The sequence below is a fragment of the Panulirus ornatus genome, chromosome 54 (assembly GCF_036320965.1).
Source record: "Panulirus ornatus isolate Po-2019 chromosome 54, ASM3632096v1, whole genome shotgun sequence".
NCBI lineage: Eukaryota > Metazoa > Arthropoda > Malacostraca > Decapoda > Palinuridae > Panulirus > Panulirus ornatus.
Genome location: NC_092277.1, coordinates 6,628,325 through 6,651,573, shown reverse-complemented (window position 1 = coordinate 6,651,573; position 23,249 = coordinate 6,628,325). Strand labels below are relative to the sequence as shown.

Below are 23,249 nucleotides of genomic sequence, written 5' to 3'. Positions count from 1 at the left end.
TGACAGCACGTCAACCTCGGTATACCAAATCATTCCAATTCACTCTATTCCTTGTACGCCTTTCACCCTCCTGCATGTTCTAGCCCCAATCACTCAAAATCTTTTGCACTCCATCTTTCCACCTACAATTTGGTCTCCCACTTCTCGTTCCCTCCACCTCGGACACATATATCCTCTTTGCCAATCTTTCCTCACTCATTCTCTCCATGTGACATAATCATTTCAAAACACCCTCTTCTGCTCTCTCAACCACACTCTTTTTATTACCACATATCTCTCTTACCCTTTCATTCTTTCATTACTTACTCAATCAAACCACCTCACACCACATATTGTCCTCAAACATCTCATTTCTAGCACATCCACCCTCCTCCGTACAAATCTATCTATAGCCTACACCTCGCAAACATATAACATTGTTAGAACCACTATTCCTCCAAACATTCCCATTTTTACTTTCCAAAATAACGTTCTCAACTTCCACACATTCTTCAAGCCTCCCAAAACTTTTGCCCCCTCCCCCACCCTATGATTGACTTCCGCTTCCATGGTTCCATCAGCTGCCAAATCCACTCCCAGATATCTAAAACACTTCACTTCCTCCAGTTTTTCTCCATTCAAACTTACCTCCCAATTGACTTGTCCCTCAACCCTACCGTACCTAATAACCTTACTCTTATTCACATTTACTCTCAGTTTTCTTCTTTCACTCACTTTACCAAACTCAGTCACCAGCTTCACAGTTTCTCACCCAAATCATCCACCAGCGCTGTATCATCAGCGAACAACAACTGACTCACTTCCCAAGCTCTCTCCTCCACAACAGACTGCATACTTGCCCCTCTTTCCAAAACTCTTGCATTCACCTCCCTAACAACCAGATCCATAAAAAATTAAATAACCATGGAGACATCACACACCCATGCCACAAACCAACATTCACTGAGAACCAATCACTTTCCTATCTTCCTACACATACACATGCCTCCCACTCCATATATTCTTAATACCCCACACAGAGCATTTCTATCAACGCTACCATATGCTTTCTCCAGATCCATAAATTCTACATACAAATCCATTTGCTTTTCTAAGTATTTCTCACATACATTCTTCAAAGTAAACACCTGATCCACACATCCTCTTCCATTTCTGAAACCACACTGCTCTTCCCCAATCTGATGCTCTGTACATGCTTTCACCCTCTCAATCAATACCCTCCCATATAATTTCCCAGCAATACTCAACAAACTTATACTCTGTAATTTCATCATTCACTGTTATCCCCTTTGTCTTTGTACAATGGAACTATGCAAGCATTCTGCCAATCCTCAGGCACCTCACCATGAGTTATACATACATTAAATAACCTTCCCATCCAGTCAACAACACAGTTACCCCTTTTTTATAAATTCCACTGCTATACCATCCAAACCCGCTGCCCTGCCGGCCTTCATCTTCCACAAATCTTTTACTACCTCTTCTCTGTTTACCAAATCATTCTCCTTAACCCTCTCACTTTGCACACCACCTTGACCGAAACACCCTATATCTGCCACTCTATCATCAAACACATTCAACAGACCTTCAAAATACTCTCTCCATCTCCTTCTCACAACACCACTACTTGTAATCACCTCCCCATTAGCCCCCTTCACTGATGTTTCCATTTGTTCCCTCGTCTTACGCACTTTATTTACCTCCTTCCAAAACATCTTTTTTTTTTATTATACTCTGTCACTGTCTCCTGCGTTAGCGAGTTAGCGCAAGGAAACAGAGGAAACAATGGCCCAACCCACCCTAATACACATGTATATACATAAACGTCCACACACGCACATATATATTCCTATACATCTCTACGTATACAAATATATGTACACACACAGACATATACATATATATACATGTACATGATTTATACTATCTGACCTTAGTCATTCCTGTCACCACCCCACCACATAATGAAATGAAAACCCACTCTCCCTGCATGTGCGCAAGGTAGTGCTACGAAAAGACAACAAAGGCCACATTTCTTCACACTCCGTCTCAAGCTGTCATGTATAATGCACCAAACCAACAGCTCCCTTTCCACATCCAGGCCTCACAAAACTTTTCAGACGCTTCACATGCCCTGGTTCAATCTGTTGACAGCACGTCGACCCTGGTATACCACATCGTTACAATTCACTCTGTTCCTTGCATGCCTTTCTTCCTCCAGTATGTTCAGGCCCAGATCACTCAAAATCTATTTCACTCCATCTTTCCACCTCCAATTTGGTCTCCCACTTCTCCTTGTTCCCTCCACCTCTGCCACATATATCCTCTTTGCCAATCTTTCCTCACTCATTCTCTCCATGTGACAAAATCATTTCAAAACACCCTCTTCTGCTCTCTTAACCACACTCTTCTTATTACCGCACATCTTTCTTACCCTTTCATTCTTTCATTACTTACTAGATCAAACCACCTCACACCACATATTGTCCTCAAACATCTGATTTCTAGCACATCCACCCTCCTCCGCACAACTCTATCTATAGCCCACGACTTGTAACCATATAACATTGTTAGAACCACTATTCCTTCAAACATACCCATTTTTGCTTTCCAAAATAACGTTCTCAACTTCCACACATTTTTCAACGCTCCCAAAACTTTCGCCCCCTCCCCCACCCTATGATTCACTTCCGTTTCCATGGTTCCATCTGTTGCCAAATCCACTCCCAGATATCTAAAACACTTCACTTCCTCCAGTTTCTCTCCATTCAAACTTACCTCCCAATTGACTTGTCCCTCAACCCTACTGTACCTAATAACCTTGCTCTTATTCACATTTACTCTCAGCTTTCTTCTTTCATACACTTTACCAGACTCAGTCACCAGATTCTGCAGTTTCTCACACAAATCAGCCACCAGCGCTGTATCATCAGCAAACAACAACTGACTCACTTCCCAAGCTCTCTCCTCCACAACAGACTGCATTCTTGCCCCTCTTTCCAAAACTCTTGCATTCACCTCCCTAACAACCCCATCCATAAACAAATCAAACAACCATGGAGACATCACATACCCCTTCCGCAAACCAATATTCACTGAGAGCCAATCACTTTCCTCTCTTCCTACACATACACATGATGAACATCCTCAATAAAAACTTTTAAATGCTGCTAACAACTTACCTCCCACACAATATATTCTTAATACCTTCCATACAGCATCTCTATCAACTCTATCATATGCTTTCTCAAGATCCATAAATACTACATACAAATCCATTTGCTTTTCTAAGTATTTCTCAACATACATTTCTCAAAGCAAACATATGATCCACACATCCTCTACCATTTCTGAAACCAAAATGCTCTTCCCCAATCTGATGCTCTGTACATGCCTTCACCCTCACAATCAATACCCTCCCATATGATTTCCCAGGAATACTCAGCAAACTTATACCTCTGTAATTTGAGCACTCACTCTCATACCCTTTGCCTTTGTACAATGGCACTATGCAAGCATTCCGCCAGTCCTCAGGCACCTCACCATGAGTCATACATACATTAAATAACCTTACCAACCAGTCAACAATACATCTTTTTTTATTTATTTTATTTTTTTTTTATTTATTTATTTTGCTTTGTCGCTGTCTCCCGCATTAGCGAGGTACCGCAAGGAAACAGACGAAAGAATGGCCCAACCTGCCCACATATACATGTATATACATACATGTCCACACACGCAAATATACATACCTATACATCTCAATGTACACATATATATATACACACACAGACATATACATATATACACATGTACATAATTCATACTGTCTGCCTTTATTTGTTCCCATCGCCACCTCACCACACATGGAATAACAACCCCCTCCCCCCTGATGAGCGTGAGGTAGTGCTAGGAAAAGACACCAAAGGCCCCATTCATTCACACTCAGTCTCTAGCTGTCATGTAATAATGCACCGAAACTACAGCTCCCTCTCCACATCCAGGCCCCACACACTTTCCATGGTTTACCCCAGACGCTTCACTTGCCCTGGTTCAATCCATTGACAGCACGTCGACCCCGGTATACCACATTGTTCCAATTCACTCTATTCCTTGCACGCCTTTCACCTTCCTGCATGTTCAGGCCCCGATCACCCAAAATCTTTTTCACTCCTTCTTTCCACCTCCAATTTGGTCTCCCACTTCTCCTCGTTCCCTCCACCTCTGACACATATATCCTCTTTGTCAATCTTTCCCCACTCATTCTCTCCATGTGACCAAACCATTTCAAAACACCCTCTTCTGCTCTCTCAACCACGCTCTTTTTATTTCCACACATCTCTCTCACCCTTACATTACTTACTCGATCAAACCACCTCACACCACACATTGTCCTCAAACATCTCATTTCCAGCACATCCACCCTCCTGTGCACAACTCTATCCATAGCCCATGCCTCGCAACCATACAACATTGTTGGAACCACCATTCCTTCAAACATACCCATTTTTGCTTTCCGAGATAATGTTCTCGACTTCCAAACATTCTTCAAGGCTCCCAGAATTTTCGCCCCCTCCCCCACCCTATGATTCACTTCCGCTTCCATGGTTCCATCTGCTGCCAGATCCACTCCCAGATATCTAAAACACTTTACTTCCTCCAGTTTTTCTCCATTCAAACTTACCTCCCAACTGACTTGATCCTCAACCCTACTGTACCTAATAACCTTGCTCTTATTCACATTTACTCTTAACTTTCTTCTTTCACACACTTTACCAAACTCAGTCACCAGCTTCTGCAGTTTCTTACATGAATCAGCCACCAGTGCTGTATCATCAGCGAACAACAACTGACTCACTTCCCAAACTCTCTCATCCACAACAGACTGCATACTTGCCCCTCTTTCCAAAACTCTTGCATTCACCTCCCTAACAACCCAATTCATAAACAAATTAAACAACAATGGAGACATCACACACTCCTGCCACAAACCTACATTCACTGAGAACCAATCACTTTCCTCTCTTCCTACACGTACACATGCCTTACATCCTCGATAAAAACTTTTCACTGCTTCTAACAATACGTATGTAAGTAACAATACGTATGTAAGTAGGAGAGATGGCCAGAGAGCGTTATTGAATTATGTGTTAATTGATAGGCACGCGAAAGAGAGACTTTTGGATGTTAATGTGCTGAGAGGAGCAACTGGAGGGATGTCTGATCATTATCTTGTGGAGGCGAAGGTGAAGATTTGTAGGGTTTTTCAGAAAAGAAGAGAGAATAGTGGAGTGAAGAGAGTGGTGAGAGTAAGTGAGCTTGGGAAGGAGACTTGTGTGAGGAAGTACCAGGAGAGACTGAGTGCAGAATGGAAAAAGGTGAGAACAAAGGAGGTAAGGGGAGTGGGGGAGGAATGGGATGTATTTAGGGAAGCAGTGGTGGCTTGCGCAAAAGATGCTTGTGGCATGAGAACCGTGGGAGGTGGGTTGATTAGAAAGGGTAGTGAGTGGTGGGATGAATATGTAAGATTATTAGTGAAAGAGAAGAGAGAGGCATATAGACGATTTTTGCAGGGAAAAAATGCAAATGAGTGGGAGAGGTATAAAAGAAAGAGGCAGGAGGTCAAGAGAAAGGTGCAAGAGGTGAAAAAGAAGGCAAATGAGAGTTGGGGTGAGAAAGTATCATTGAATTTTAGGGAGAATAAAAAGATATTTGGAAGGAGGTAAATAAAGTGCGTAAGACAAGGGAGCAAATGGGAACTTCAGTGAATTGGGCTAATGGGGAGGTGATAACAAGTAGTGGTGATGTGAGAAGGAGATGGAGTGAGTATTTTGATGAATTATGTACATGTGTATATATGTACATGTCTGTGTGTGTATATATATATGTATATGTTGAGATGTATAGGTATGTATTTGTGCATGTGTGGATGTGTATGTATATACATGTGCATGTGGGTGGATTGGGCCATTCTTTCATAAGTTTCCGTGCGCTACCTCACTAATGCGGGAGACAGCGGCAAAGTATAATAAATAATTATATCAATACGGTTGACTTTCTGTTGTGTGTTTCAACAACTGGTTTAACTGTATGTCATACTTATTGTCTTGTATTTTATACTATTAGAGGTGAACCAAATATTAGTTCTTTTATATCAATCGGAGATTCTACTACAACTATAACAAGTCCTAGATTGGAACTGAGAGTTGGGGCTGTAGTAATAAGATCAGTTTTATCATGATTGTTATTCTCAGAGAGATATATAATTTGTTTGAGATTTTCTTGGAAATTTCAGCTTTAGCAGTAATAAATTTTGGGGGGATCTTGGGATATATATTCAGTTTTATGAATATGAATTATAGTTTAAAGGCATATGATAGTTGATAGAGATGCTCCATGGAAGTTATTAAGAGTTTATGGTGTGGGAGGCAAGTTGATACAAGCAGTGAAAAGTTTTTATCGAGGATGTAAGACATGTGTATGAGTAAGAAGAAAGGAAAGTGAGTGGTTTTCAGTTAATGTCGGATTGCAGCAGGGATGCACGATGTCTCCATGGTTGTTTAATTTGTTTATGTGTTGGGTTGTTAGGGAGGTGAATGCAAGAGTTTTGGAGAGAGTGGCAAGAATGCAGTCTGTTGTGGATGAGAGGGCTTGGGAAGTGAGTCAGTTGTTGTTTGCTGATGATACAGCATTGGTGGCTGACTAGGGTGAGAAAGTGTAGAAGCTGGTGACTGAGTTTGGTAAAGTGTGTGAAAGAAGAAAGCTGAGAGTAAATGTGAATAAGAGTAAGGTTATTAGGTGCAGTAAGTTTGAGAGACAAGTGAATTGGGAGGTAAGTTTGAATGGAGAAAAACTGGGGAAGTGAAGTGTTTTAGATATCTGGGAGTGGATTTGGCAGCAGATGGAAGTGGAAGTGAGTCACAGGGATAGGGAGGGGGTGAATGTTCTGGGAGCGTTCATGCATGTGTGGAAGGCGAGAACATTATCTCGGAAAGCAGAAATGGGTATGTTTGAAGGAATAGTCGTTCCAACAATGTTATTTGGTTGCGAGGCATGGGCTAAGGTTATGTGGGATAAGGTTATGTGGAAGAGGGTGGATATATTGGAAATGAGATGTTTGAGGACAATAGGTGGTGTGAGGTGGTTTGATCGAGTAAGTAATGAAAGGGTAAGAGAGATGTTTGGTATTAAAAAGAATGTGGTTGAGTGAGCAGAAGAGGTTGTATTGAAATGGTTTGGTCACATGGAGAAAATGAGTGAGGAAAGGTTGGCAAAGAGGATATATGTGTCAGAGGTGGAGGGAATGATGAGAAGTGGGAGACCAAATTGGAGGTGGAAGGATGGAGTGAGAAAGATTTTGAGCAATCGAGGACCTGAACATGCAGGATGGTGAAAGGCATGCAAGGAATAGAGTGAATTGGAATGATGTGGTATACTGGGGTCGACGTGCTGTCAGTGCATTGAATCAGGGCATGTGAAGTGTCTGGGGTAAACCATGGAAAGCTGTGTAGGTGTGTATATTTGCGTGTGTGGACGTATGTATATATATGTGTATGGGGGTGGGTTGGGCCATTTCTTTCGTCTGTTTCCTTGCGCTACCTCGCAAACGCGGGAGACAGCGACAAAGCAAAAAAAAAAAAAAAAAAAAAAACTTCATTTATCAGATTGACATTAAAAGTTGGTGCTAAATAAAAAAAAAAGTTTGATGGGGTTTGATCAGAGTATTTAGGTAGACAGGGAGGTCATAATGTCTTAATAAGAGGCTCTAGTTTTATTGAAATAACATAGGATAAGACTTAAAGTTTTTATGAAAAAAAATGTTTGAGTTAATATTGCCTTAATCATGCTTTATTACTCATATGATTTAATTTTTAGAATATTGCATTGAAGCTGCAAATGAGGTTTAGTTTACCTGTGGGTATAAGAATATATTTTTTGAGAGATTGATCTTCATCTTTACATTAGGAATGTAATGTGTTAAAAGTTACACAATGAAAAAGATGCATAAACAGAATTGAACCACTTTGAAAATAAGTTAGAAGCCTTTTTCATTCCACAAATGCTTCATTGGTAGGAAAATGAAATTTCATTGAAATCATTAACAGTGATAAGCATCTTTTTGGCTTCTACCAAAATTTAATTAGAGGTTAATTAAACCAAGGCTTAGATCGAACCTAAGAACAAATTTTCGCTTTCTAATTGAAGTGAGGTTAGTTAAATATAACACTTTGTGAGTGCAAGTTACATATCATTGTTGACTATAACCCCATTGATATCATTCAAGGGCTCCAGAATGCCATTCGACATATAGTTGCAATAAAAGATTTAAAAGAAAATAAGTCCCGTGGAAGATCATGAGATTAAATTTGATAGGTTTATAGTGCATACTAATGGTAGTAGTAGTGTAATTTCTACATCAAAAATTGAAAAAATAGCAGAGATTAGGAAGAACTCTAAAGAAAACGGAATGCGTGCTGATCCTTTAGGATCAAATCCACATTCAAATGGTGATAATTTTTCTTTACCAGCAATTGCATTTTTTGAATGAATGATGCGATTGATATAGGAGTAAAACAGATGATTAGTGTTACAAAGGAAATAGATAAGATTTATTTATGTATTCATTATACTTTGTCGCTGTCTCCTGCGTTAGCAAGGTAGCGCAAGGAAACAGACGAAAGAATGGCCCCACCCACCCACATACACATGCATATACATACACGTCCACACACAGCACATATAAATACCTGTACATCACACTCAGCTAGAGAGTGAGTGTGAACTAATGGGGCCTTTGTTGTCTTTTCCTAGCGCTACCTCGCACACATGAGAGGGGAGGGGGTTATTATTCCATGTGTTGCGAGGTGGCGATGGGAATGAATAAAGGCAGACTATGAATTATCTACATGTGTATATATGTATATGTCTGTGTGTGTATATGTATACATTGAAATGTATAGGCATGTATATTTCCGTGTGTGGATGTGTCTGTGTATACATGTGTATGTGGGTGGGTTAGGCCATTCTTTCGTCTGTTTCCTTGCGCTACCTCGCTAATGTGGGAGACAGCGACAAAGCAAAATAATAATAAAACATCTCAACGTATACATATATATAAACACACACAGACATATACATATAAACACATGTACATAATTCATACTGTCTGCCCTTATTCATTCCCCGTCGCCACCCCGCCACACATGAAATAACAACCCCCTCTCCCCGCATGTGCACGAGGTAGCCCTAGGAAAAGACAACAAAGGCCACATTCGTTCACACTCAGTCTCTAGCTGTTATGTACAATGCATAGAAATTTTCCATGGTTTACCTCAGACACTTCACATGCCCTGGTTCAATCCATTGACAGCACATTGACCCTGGTATACCACATCATTCCAATTCACTCTATTCCTTGGACGTTTTTCAACCTCCTGCATGTTCAGGCCCCGATCACTCAAAATCTTTTTCACTCCATCTTTCCGCCTCCAATTTGGTCTCCCACTTCTCCTCGTTCCTTCCACCTCTGACACATATATCCTCTTTGTCAATCTTTCCTCACTCATTCTCTCCATGTGACCGAACCATTTCAAAACACCCTCTTCTGCTCTCTCAACCACACTCTTTTTATTACCACCCATCTCTCTTACCCTTTCATTACTTACTCGATCAAATCACCTCACCCCACATATTGTCCGCAAACATCTCATTTCCAGCACATCCACCCTCCTCTACATAACTCTATTTATAGCCCAAGCCTGGTAACCAAATAAAATTGTTGGAACCACTATTCCTTCAAACATAGCTATTTTTCCTTTCCAAGATAATGTTCTCGACTTCCACACATTTTTCAACGCTCCCAGAATTTACGCCCCCTCCCCACCCTATGATTCACTTCCGCTTCCATGGTTCCATCCGCTGCCAAATCCACTCCCAGATATCTAAAACACTTCACTTCCTCCAGTTTTTCTCCATTCAAACTTACCTCCCAGTTGACTTGTCCCTCAACCCTACTGTACCTAATAACCTTGATCTTATTCACATTTACTCTCAGCTTTTTTGATTCACGCACTTTACCAAACTCAGTCACCAGCTTCTGCAGTTTCTCACCCTAATCAGCCACCAGCGCTGTATCATCAGTGAACAACAACTGACTCACTTCCCAAGCTCTCTCATCCACAACAGAATGCATACTTGCCCCACTTTCCAAAACTCTTGCAGTCACCCCCCTAACAATGCCATCCATAAACAAATTAAACAACCATGGAGACATCACGCACCCTTTCCGGAAACCAACATTCTCTGAGAACCAGTCACTTTCCTCTCTTCATACTCGTACACATGCCTTACATCGTTGATAAAAACTTTTCACAGCATCTAACAACTTGCCTCCCACACCATATATTCTTAATACCTTCCACAGAGCATCTTTATCATCTCTATCATATGCCTTCTCCAGATCCATAAATGCTACATACAAATCAATTTGTATTTCTAAGTACCTCTCACATACATTCTTCAAAGCAAACACCTGATCCACACATCCTCTACCACTTCTGAAACCACACTGCTCTTCCCCAATCTGATTCTCTGTACATGCCTTCGCCTTATCAATCAATACCCTTCCATATAATTTCCTAGGAATACTCAACAAACTTTTACAGAGATACCTCTGCAATTTGAGCACTCACTCTTTTCCCCTTTGCCTTTGTACAATGGCACTATGCAAGCCTTCTGCCAGTCCTCAGGTACTTCACTATGAGTCATACATACTTTAAATATCCTTACCAACCAGTCAACAACACACCCACCTCTTTTTTAATAAATTCCACTGCAATACCATCCAAAATCGCTGATTTGGTGGCTTTCATCTTCCACAAAGCTTTTACTACCTCCTCTATGTTTACCAAACCATTTTCCCTAACCCTCTCACTTTGCACACCAGCTCGACAAAAACACATTTAACAAACCTTCAAAATACTCTCTCAGTCTCCTCACCTCACCACTGCTTGTTATTACCTCCCCATTAGCCTCCTTCACCTATGTTCCCATTGGTTTTCTTGTCTTACGCACTTTATTTACCTCTTTTTATTCTCTCTAGAATTAAATGATAATCTCTCACCCCAACTCGCATTTGCCCTTTTTTCACCTCTTGCACCTTTCTCTTGACCTCCTGCCTCTTGCTTTTATACATCTCCCAGTCATTTGCATTGTTTACCTGCAAAAATCGTCCAAATACCTCTCTTCTCTTTCACTAATAATCTTACATCTTCATCCCACCACTCACTACCTTTTCCAATCTGCCCTCCTCCCACGCTTCTAATTCCACAAACATCTTTTGCGCAAGCCATCACTGCTTCCCTAAATACATCCTATTCCTCCCCCACTCCCCTTACGTCTTTTTCTCTCACCTTTTTCCATTCTGCACTCAGTCTTTCCTGGTACTTCCTGACACAAGTCTCCTTCCCAAGCTCACTTATTCTCACCACTTTCTTCACCCCAACATTCTCTCTTCTTTTCTGAAAACCTCTACAAATCTTCACCTTTGCCTCCATAAAATAATGATCAGACATCTTTCCAGTTGCACCTCTCAGCACATTAACATCCAAAAGTCTCTTTCACGCGCCTATCAATTAACACATAATCCAATAACGCTTTCTGGCCATCTCTCCTACTTACATATGTATACTTAAGTATATCTCTTTTTAAACCAGGTATTCCCAATCACTAGTCCTTTTTCAGCATAAACATCTACAAGCTCTTCACCATTTCCATTTACAACACTGAACACCCCATGTATACCAATTATTCCCTCAACTGCCACATTACTCACCTTTGCCTTCAAATCACCCATCACTATAACCCGGTCTCGTGCATCAAAACCACTAACACACTCATTCAGCTGCTCCCAAAACACTTGCCTCTCATGATCTTTCTTCTCATGCCCAGTTGCATATGCACCAATAATCACCCATCTCTCTCCATCCACTTTCAGGTTTACCCATATCAATCTAGAGTTGACTTTCTTACACTCTATCACATACTCACACCACTCCTGTTTCAGGTATAGTGCTACTCCTTCCCTTGCTCTTGTCCTCTCACTAACCCTTGACTTTACTCCCAAGACATTCCCAAACCACTCTTCCCCTTTACCCTTGAGCTTCATTTCACTCAGAGCCAAAACATCCAGGTTCCTTTCCTGAAACATACTATCTATCTCTCCTTTTTTCTCATCTTGGTTACATGCACACACATTTAGACACCCCAGTCTGATATATATATATATATATATATATATATATATATATATATATATATATATATATATATATATATATATATATATATATATATATATATCTTTTCTTTCTTTCAAACTACTCGCCATTTCCCGCATTTGCGAGGTAGCGTTAAGAACAGAGGACTGGGCCTTTGAGGGAATACCCTCACCTGGCCCAATTCTCTGTTCCCTCTTTTGGAAAATTAAAAAAAAACGAGAGGGGAGGATTTCCAGCCCCCCGCTCCCTCCCCTTTTAGTCGCCTTCTACGACACGCAGGGAATACGTGGGAAGTATTCTTTCTCCCCTATCCCCAGGGATAATATAAATATATATATATATATATATATATATATATATATATATATATATATATATATATATATATACACACACACAAAACATATTTTCCTCATGGTACTAAAAAGAAAGTTCAGTCAAAAGCTGATTTAAGGTAGTAATATTTAAAGTGTTAACAAACGTTTCATTTCGTCATTACTCATGTTTTATGGTGGTTGTTGTGTCTGGGTGAGTCATATTTTATACAAATAATAAATAAATCAAAATGTCAGAAGTGGAATTCGGACCGACGCCCGGAAGGTCGGACTGCGACCTGAACGCAGCGCCTTAAACCAGTCGGCCATCGTAACATTTAATGTGAAATTTGGAAGTTCTATTTATATTACCAAACTGAACCCACTCCAGGACCAAATGGATGTGTCCCATTGCATGGACAGTTGTGCGAATATATATATATATATATATATATATATATATATATATATATATATATATATATATATATATATATATAATCTGATTTAGTAATATGTATATCCTGGTCTTTTTTAAGATGTTAATAGGTCTTATTAATGTTTTAGGGCACTCAGGTTCCACTGGTTTTGAGGTCGTGGCAAACACTAAAACCTTACAGATATTAATTTCATCATTAGCGTAATGACTGTATTTCTTTAAATTACAAATAGACTTTGTGACATGAATACATCTGGCTTCCCTGTTAGAGCACACCCAACTTGATCCGTAGCCTCATGCACACAAGGAATCCTTATTTAGTGCTTTATTAGACAGGAAGATCACAAAAGAAGGGTTTGTCTTCTTAGTCCAGTGTGTGTTTGTAATGATCCAACTTACAATTTAGTGACATTTGTAGACTATTGCCTTCATGTCTTAATGTATACTACCAATAGTTGGATGGCAACAGCCGTAGCATTGTGTACATTTGCCATCTAGAGAGAACGGATGCCCATCTGTTGGTCGACATACTTCCAAACTTTCCTACAATAACGCTCCATTACAACTAATTATTCACATACAAACATTATCATCTTGTACATTACAAAATTACGAAACAGAATTAACATATTTCATGTATAAATAAATGTTTCTTTATCACAAACTTCACGATATAAGAAGGCCTTCAAATGTATGTTTTTTGGGTTAACTAAAGTAAACACAAGAAGGAAATGAGAGCACAGTATAATAACGATTTCAGATAATGTCACAAACCACAATGGTTTGTTAATATGTAAATTATAATGGATAAATAGGCTAAATGTTGTACAGATATAAAAACATGAAAAAACTAAAAAAAAAAGTTTGCCTGGTGTGAGAATCGAACTCACGACCTTGAGCTTTTGAGGCTCACGCTCTGCCACTGAGCTAACCAGGCGGTAATATAATACAAAAAAAATCTTCTATTTGAATTGCTAGAAAATCCCGACATTTTGTTTGGCTCTTCCGTCTGCTCCTGGTCTTAGAAAGTGCTGGATGGGTTTATATATATATATATATATATATATATATATATATATATATATATATATATATATATATATATATATATATATATATATATGAGCCTGATGGGAAATAACCGGTGTAGATCCAGTTGATCACCAAGGTGAGATGAAGGGTATTCGAGTACATAATATTCCAATAGTCATTTCCCTATTAGGGGCCATCATATCCTAGCGGTAACGCTCCCGCCTGTTGCACATGGGTCCCGGGTTCGATCGTGACTGTTGGAGGTTTGTATGATATATATAAATATTGTGCTCATAGTTTGTTCATGTATTTAGTTGAGTTTGCCCCAAAAAACATACATTTGAATACGTTCTTATATGTTGAATTTTGTGATGTAGAAACATTTATTTCTACATGAAATATGTTAATTCTGTTTCGTAATTTTGTAATGTACAAGACGATAATATTTGTATGTGAATAATTAGTTGTAATGGAGCGTTATTGTAGGAAAGTTTGGAAGTATCTCGACCAACCGATGGGCATCCGTTCTCTCTGGATGGCAACAGCCGTAGCATTGTGTACATTTGTTGGTCAACACATCTCGAAACTTTCCTACAATAACGCTCCATTACAACTAATTATTCACTTACAAATATTATCATCTTGTACATTACAATAGTACGGAACAGTATTAACATATTTCATGTATAAATAAATGTTTCTATATCTCAAATTTCACGATATAAGAAGGCCTTCAAATGTATGTTTTTTGGGTTAACTAAAGTAAACACAAGAAGGAAATGAGAGCACAGTATAATAACGATTTCAGATAATGTCACAAACCACAATGGTTTGTTAATATGTAAATTATAATGGATAAATAGGCTAAATGTTGTACAGATATAAAAACATGAAAAAACTAAAAAAAAAAAGTTTGCCCGGACCAGGGATTGAACCAGGGACCTCTCGATCTTCAGTCGAGCGCTCTCCCGACTGAGCTACCCGGGCCTCAATTATATAAAAAATTTGGGGGGGTATTTATCCTACCCAAAAGTATTTTGAAGTATTTTGTTGTGGTGATGAAGTAGGTGATGTGGTGTAGTTTGTAGCAGTTTGGTGGTGTGATGATGATGAAGTAGGTCATGTGATGTAGCAGAAAGGTGAGGGAATTGGCCATGTATCATGATGGTGTATGGCAAGATCATATGATCATACCTTCCCGCTTGTTCACCCCGGAAATTGCTCTTCTGATACTTCTACAGTTTGGGTATGTGTTTGTTAGACGAAATATTAACATAAGAATAGTGTAATATTAAATAAAATTATAATATAATAATGATTTAGATTTGTTATAGGTCAAGATGTGTAGCTGAAGCGGAAGAGCGAAATATGGTACAGGTCAGCCATTACTGGGTCGACGACACATACTGAAAATTACTGCCTTTATTATTATTATTATTATTATACATTCATCTGTGTGTCAGTTGTTTTAAATATTTGTTTTGTTTGTTGAGTAAAACTTGTCTTTCAGATATTGTTTCCTTGAGAAATGGTAGTTAATTGAGAGGTTCATAAAGTGTGAGGTCAACATTATGTGATATTTCCAGTAAAGTCGAGGTAGTATTTACCAATGGCGTCTTGATGTTTTATGGTCCTGGCCATAGATTATCACCACCACATAGACTGGCTGACAACTAGCCACAATTGGATATCATAAACCCCTAAACTATGGCTGGTTCCTGGGGCCCTCCAGCCTTCCATACGTTCCTGATAAGATCTTTTTATATGTTTTTTCAGAGAAACAAGACACGTGTGCATCTCTGTAAAGTTACACACACACACATTACTTCTTCAGATAATGTCTGCAATAAAAGGTCAAGCTGAAAAGTTGTTCTATTTCGTAATGGGTTTGACTTGATATTTGGAATGAATGTTTAGCCTATCTAAATTTGACAGTTGAGGTTATTTATTTGGATAGTGTTTCCAGATTGTAATTTGGAAGGAGTGTCCTGGATGATGAGCCCCAAGATGACCTAAGATTGTTGTACAAGATGGAAAACAATTCCCAAGCTTTTCTTCCATTTTGGTTTCAAGAATTGAATTGAGCCATTTTTTTTTTATTTCCTTGCATCTGTATGAAATATTTCTTAAGGTATAACTATTAAATGAATGATTTTCTGTATGTTTTCTGGTAATATTTGGCTTGTGTTTATTTTATTGTGGTACTATGGTACGACAGCCACATTGATGGATATAGCTATTAAGACTTGCAGCACAACACATGATGCTTTCCTTAAGGCACATAACTTGTACCTACACAAGGTCCACAATTATTTTTTAAGCTTATATTTAAGAGAATTGATATGACATACAGTTTGTTGTGCAACTATGTAGTTGACAAGGGCAAATATAATCGGTTTAATTTTCAGTTTGATGAATGCTGGCCTGAACCCTTGCTTGCTTAATTCAAAATGAAGTGCATTAAGAAGTTGCAGCAAATGATGGAGAAGGATTATACTTGAGCATACAGGTGCTTGACCAGGAGGCATCATGATTTGTAGACACTGCCAATCCCTCCTCAGATAAGTCAGCAGAGCGTGCAATCTCAACCCTCTTGTTCAGATCAACAGCCCCAACTATTCCAAGGACAGACTTAAATGAAACATTTGTTAGTAATGTTGTGAAAGGTCTGGTAGCAGTTTAAAACTTTCAGAGCTATGTTATTCATGTTTGTGGTTTTACATAATGAATCAATATTCACAAAGAAATATGTGATTCTTAAGTAGCGAGGGAATGGTCCCAGAGCCCTTTTTTGCACTTCATTGAGAATATAAATTTATCTGCCACTACTGGCATCAAAGCAGAGCAGTTTTATGCTGAACTATACTTAGATTATCATATTGACAGAGTAGTAGGGAAGTGTGCGGTACTGTGATTTACATACACACATACAGCAGCCATATGTATGTGTATGTGTATACATATATATACACACACAGACATATACATATATACACATGTACATAATTCATACTGTCTGCCCTTATTCATTCCCGTTGCTACCCTGCCACACATGAAAAGAAAAGCCCCTCCCCCGCTTCTGCTCGAGGTAGCGCAAGGAAAAGACAATGAAGGACTTCTTCGTTCACATTCAGTCTCTAGCTGTCATGTATAATGCACCAAAACCACAGCTCCTTTTCCACATCCAGGCCCCACAAAACTTTCCATGGATTACCCCAGACGCTTCACATGCCCTGGTTCAATCCATTGACAGCACGTCGACCCCGGTATACCACGTCATTCCAATTCATTCTATTCCTTGCAGGCCTTTCACCCTCCTCCAAGTTCAGGCCCCGATCACTCAAAATCTTTTGCACTCCATCTTTCCACCTCCAATTTGGTCTTCCACTTCCCCTCGTTCCCTCAACCTCTGTCACATATATTCTCTTGGTCAATCTTTCCTCACTCATTCTGTCCATGTGACCAAATCATTTCAAAACACCCTCTTCTACTCTCTCAACCACACTGTTTTTATTACCACACATCTCTCTTACCTTATTATTACTTACTCGATCAAACCCCCTCACACCACATATTGTCCACAGACATCTCATTTCCAGCACATCCACCCTCCTCAGCACAACTCTATCCATAGCCCACGCCTTGCAATCATATAACATTGTTGGAACCATTATTTCCTCAAACATACCCATTTTTGCTTTCCGAGATAATGTTATCGACTTCCACACATCCTTCAACGCTCCTAGTACTTTCGCCCCCTCCCCCACCCTATGATTCACTTCCGCTTCCATGGTTCCATCCGCTGCCAAATCCACATCCAGATATCTAAAAAGGGCAAATGAGAGTTGGGGTGAGAGAGTATCATTAAATTTTAGGGAGAATAAAAAGATGTTCTGGAAGGAGGTAAATAAAGTGCGTAAGACAAGGGAGCAAATGGGAACTTCAGTGAAGGGCGCAAATGGGGAGGTGATAACAAGTAGTGGTGATGTGAGAAGGAGATGGAGTGAGTATTTTGAAGGTTTGTTGAATGTGTTTGATGATAGAGTGGCAGATATAGGGTGTTTTGGTCGAGGTGGTGTGCAAATTGAGAGGGTTAGGGAAAATGATTTGGTAAACAGAGAAGAGGTAGTGAAAGCTTTGCGGAAGATGAAAGCCGGCAAGGCAGCAGGTTTGGATGGTATTGCAGTGGAATTTATAAAAAAAGGGGGTGACTGTATTGTTGACTGGTTGGTAAGGTTATTTAATGTATATATATATATATATATATATATATATATATATATATATATATATATATATATATATATATATATATATATATATATATTCTTTTCTTTCTTTCAAACTATTCGCCATTTCCCGCATTAGCGAGGTAGCGTTAAGAACAGAGGACTGGGCCTTTGAGGGAATACCCTCACCTGGCCCAATTCTCTGTTCCTTCTTTTGGAAAAAAAAAAAAACGAGAGGGGAGGATTTCCAGCCCCCCGCTCCCTCCCCTTTTAGTCGCCTTCTACGACACGCAGGGAATACGTGGGAAGTATTCTTAATCCCCTATCCCCAGGGATAATATATATATATATATATATATATATATATATATATATATATATATATATATATATATATATATATATATATTTTTTTTTTTTTTTTTTTTTTTTTATACTTTGTCGCTGTCTCCCGCGTTTGCGAGGTAGCGCAAGGAAACAGACGAAAGAAATGGCCCAACCCCCCCCCCCATACACATGTACATACACACGTCCACACACGCAAATATACATACCTACACAGCTTTCCATGGTTTACCCCAGACGCTTCACATGCCTTGATTCAATCCACTGACAGCACGTCAAACCCTGTATACCACATCGCTCCAATTCACTCTATTCCTTGCCCTCCTTTCACCCTCCTGCATGTTCAGGCCCCGATCACACAAAATCTTTTTCACTCCATCTTTCCACCTCCAATTTGGTCTCCCTCTTCTCCTCGTTCCCTCCACCTCCGACACATATATCCTCTTGGTCAATCTTTCCTCACTCATTCTCTCCATGTGCCCAAACCATTTCAAAACACCCTCTTCTGCTCTCTCAACCACGCTCTTTTTATTTCCACACATCTCTCTTACCCTTACGTTACTTACTCGATCAAACCACCTCACACCACACATTGTCCTCAAACATCTCATTTCCAGCACATCCATCCTCCTGCGCACAACTCTATCCATAGCCCACGCCTCGCAACCATACAACATTGTTGGAACCACTATTCCTTCAAACATACCCATTTTTGCTTTCCGAGATAATGTTCTCGACTTCCACACATTTTTCAAGGCTCCCAAAATATATATATATATATATATATATATATATTCTATTTTATTCATTTTGCTTTGTCGCTGTCTCACGCGTTAGCGAGGTAGCGCAAGGAAACAGATGAAAGAATGACCCAACCCATCCACATACACATGTATATACATACACGTCCACACACGCAAATATACATACCGATACATCTCAATGTATACATATATATACACACAGACATATACATATATACACATGTACATGATTCATACTGTCTGCCTTTATTCATTCCCATCGCCATCTCGCCACACGTGGAATAACCAACCCCCTCCCACCTCATGTGTACGAGGTAGCGCTAGGAAAGACAACAAAGGCCCCATTCATTCACATTCAGTCTCTAGCTGTCATGTAATAATGTACCGAAACCACAGCTCCCTTTCCACATCCAGGCCCCACAAAACATTCCATGGTTTACCCGAGACGCTTCACATGCCCTGGTTCAATCCATTGACAGCACGTCGACCCCAGTATACCACATCGTTCCAATTCACTCTATTCCTTGCACACCTTTCACCCTCCTGCAAGTTCAGGCCCTGATCACTTAAAATCTTTTTCACTCCATCTTTCCACCTCCAATTTGGTCTCCCACTTCTTGTTCCCTCCACCTCTGACACATATATCCTCTTGGTCAGTCTTTCTTCACTCATTCTCTCCATGTGACCAAACCATTTGAAAACACCCTCTTCTGCTCTCTCAACCACACTCTTTTTTTTCATCACACATCTCTCTTACCCTAACATTACTTACTCGATCAAACCATCTCACGCCACATATTGTCCTCAAACATCTCATTTCCAGCACATCCACCCTCCTGTGCACAACTCTATCCATAACCCATGCCTCACAACCATACAACATTGTTGGAACCACTATTCCTTCAAACATACCCATTTTTGCTTTCCGAGATAATGTTCTCGACTTCCACACATTCTTCATGGCTTCCAGGATTTTCGCCCCCTCCCCCACCCTATGATTCACTTCCGCTTCCATGGTTCCATCCGCTGTGAAATCCACTTCCAGATATCTAAAACACTTCCTCCAGTTTTTCTCCATTCAAACTTACCTCCCGATTGACTTGATCCTCAACCCTACTGTACCTGATAACCTTGCTCTTATTCACATTTACTCTCAACATTCTTCTTTCACACACTTTACCAAACTCAGTCACCAGCTTCTGCACTTTCTCACATGAATCAACCACCAGCGCTGTATCATCAGCGAACAACAACTGACTCACTTCCCAAGCTCTCTCATCCCCAACAGACTGCATACTTGCCCCTCTTTCCAAAACTCTTGCATTCACCTCCCTAACAACCCCATCCATAAACAAATTAAACAACCATGGAGACATCACACACACCTGCCGCAAACCTACATTCACTGAGAACCAATCTCTTTTCTCTCTTCCTACACATACACATGACTTACATCCTCGGTAAAATCTTTTCACTGCTTCTAAGAACTTGCCTCCCACACCATATATTCTTAATACCTTTCACAAAACATCTCTATCAACTTCATCATATGCCTTCTCCAGATCCATAAATGCTACATACAAATCCATTTGCTTTACGAAGTATTTCTCACATACATTCTTCAAAGCAAACACTTGATCCACACATCCTCTACCACATCTGAAACCACACTGCTCTTCCCCAGTCTGATGCTCTGTACATGCCCTCATCCTCTCAATCAATACCTTCCCATAATTATATAATTTACCAGGAATACTCAACAAACTTATACCTCTGTAATTTGAGCACTCACTCTTATCCCCTCTGCCTTTGTACAATGGCACCATGCAAGCATTCCGCCAATCCTCAGGCACCTCACCATGAATCATACATACATTAAATAACCTTACCAACCAGTCAACAATACAGTCACCCCCTTTTTTAATAAATTCCACTGCAATACCATCCAAACCCGCTGTCTTGCCGGCTTTCATCTTCCGCAAACCTTTTACTACCTCTTCTCTGTTTACCAAATCATTTTCCCTAACCCTCTCACTTTGCACACCACCTCGATCAAAACATCCTATATCTGCCACTCTATCATCAAACACATTCAACAAACCTTCAAAATACTCACTCCACCTCCTGACATCACCATTACTTGTTATCACCTCCCCATTAGCCCCCTTCACTGAAGTTCCCATTTGTTCCCTTGTCTTATGAACTTTATTTACCTCCTTCCAAAACATCTTTTTTCTTTCTTCTTCTTTCAAACTATTCGCCATTTCCCGCATTAGCGAGGTAGCGTTAGGAACAGAGGACTGGGCCTTTGAGGGAATACCCTCACCTGGCCCAATTCTCTGTTCCTTCTTTTGGAAAATTAAAAAAAAACGAGAGGGGAGGATTTCCAGCCCCCCGCTCCCTCCCCTTTTAGTCGCCTTCTACGACACGCAGGGAATACGTGGGAAGTATTCTTTCTCCCCTATCCCCAGGGAAATCTTTTTATTCTCCCAAAAATTTAATGATACTCTCTCACCCCAACTCTCATTTGCCCTCTTTTTCACCTCTTGCACCTTTCTCTTGACCTTCTGCCTCTTTCTTTTACACATCTCCCACTCATTTGCATTATTTCCCTGCAAAAATCGTCCAAATGCCTCTCTCTTCTCTTTCACTAATAATCTTACTTCTTCATCCCACCACTCACTACCCTTTCTAATCTGCCCACCTCCCACGCTTCTCATGCCACAAGCATCTTTTGCACAAGCCATCACTACTTCCTGAAATGCATCCCATTCCTCCCCCTCTCCCCTTACCTCCTTTGTTGTCACCTTTTTCCATTCTGTACTCGGTCTCTCCTGGTACTTCCTCACACAAGTCTCCTTCCCAAGGAAACTTACTCTCACCACTCTCTTCACCCCAACGTTCTCTCTTCTTTTCTGAAAATCTCCACAAATCTTCACCTTCGCCTCCACAAGATAATGATCAGACATCCCTCCAGTTGCACCTCTCAGCACGTTAACACGTAATCCAATAACGCTCTCTGGCCATCTCTCCTACTTACATACGTATACTTATGTATATCTCTTTTTAAACCAGGTATTCCCAATCACCAGTCCTTTTTCAGCACATAAATCTACAAGCTCTTCACCATTTCCATTTAGAACACTGAACACCCCATGTATACCAATTATTCCCTCACCTGCCACATTACTCACCTTTGCATTCAAATCACCCATCACTATAACCCGGTCTCGTGCATCAAAACCACTAACACACTCACTCACTCAGCTGCTCCCAAAACACTTGCCTCTCATGATCTTTATTCTCATGCCCAGGTGCATATGTACCAATAATCACCCATCTCTCTCCATCAACTTTCAGTTTTATCCATATCAATCTAGAGTTTACTTTCTTACACTCTATCGCATACTCCCACTACTCCTGTTTCAGGAGTAGTGCTACTACTTCCCTTGCTCTTGTCCTCTCACTAACCAATGACTTTACTCCCAAGACATTCCCAAACCACTCTTCCCCTTTACCCCTGAGCTTGGTTTCACTCAGAGCCAAAACATCCAGTTTCCTTTCCTGAAACATACTACCTATCTCTCCTTTTTTCTCATCTTGGTTACATCCACACACATTTAGACACCCCAATCTGAGCCTTCGAGGAGGATGAGCACTCCCCGTGTGACTCCTTCTTCTGTTTCCCCTTTTAGAAAGTTAAAATACAAGGAGGGGAGGGTTTCTTGTCCCGCTCCCGTCCCCTTTAGTCGCCTTCTACGACACGTGAGGAATGTGTGGGAAGTATTCTTTCTCCCCCATTCCCATGGATAATAGGTATACTTACATAGGTATACTTCCATAGTATA

General features: G+C 40.1%; 1 long non-coding RNA gene and 2 other non-coding genes across 3 annotated transcripts in view; 1 reads left to right on the top strand and 2 right to left on the bottom strand.

Moving 5' to 3' along the window:
* Positions 1-18,263, top strand: part of LOC139765370 (uncharacterized) — a 101,519-nt gene extending 83,256 nt beyond the window's left edge. Inside the window, exon 3 of the long non-coding RNA XR_011716657.1 lies at positions 16,472-18,263. This is a non-coding gene — a long non-coding RNA (uncharacterized lncRNA). The remainder of the gene's footprint in view (positions 1-16,471) is intronic.
* On the bottom strand, positions 13,897-13,968 carry TRNAL-CAA (transfer RNA leucine (anticodon CAA)). Its single transcript has one exon. It is a non-coding gene; the product is annotated as a tRNA-Leu (tRNA).
* On the bottom strand, positions 14,978-15,050 carry TRNAF-GAA (transfer RNA phenylalanine (anticodon GAA)). Its single transcript has one exon. It is a non-coding gene; the product is annotated as a tRNA-Phe (tRNA).
* Positions 18,264-23,249: the final 4,986 nt, after the last annotated feature.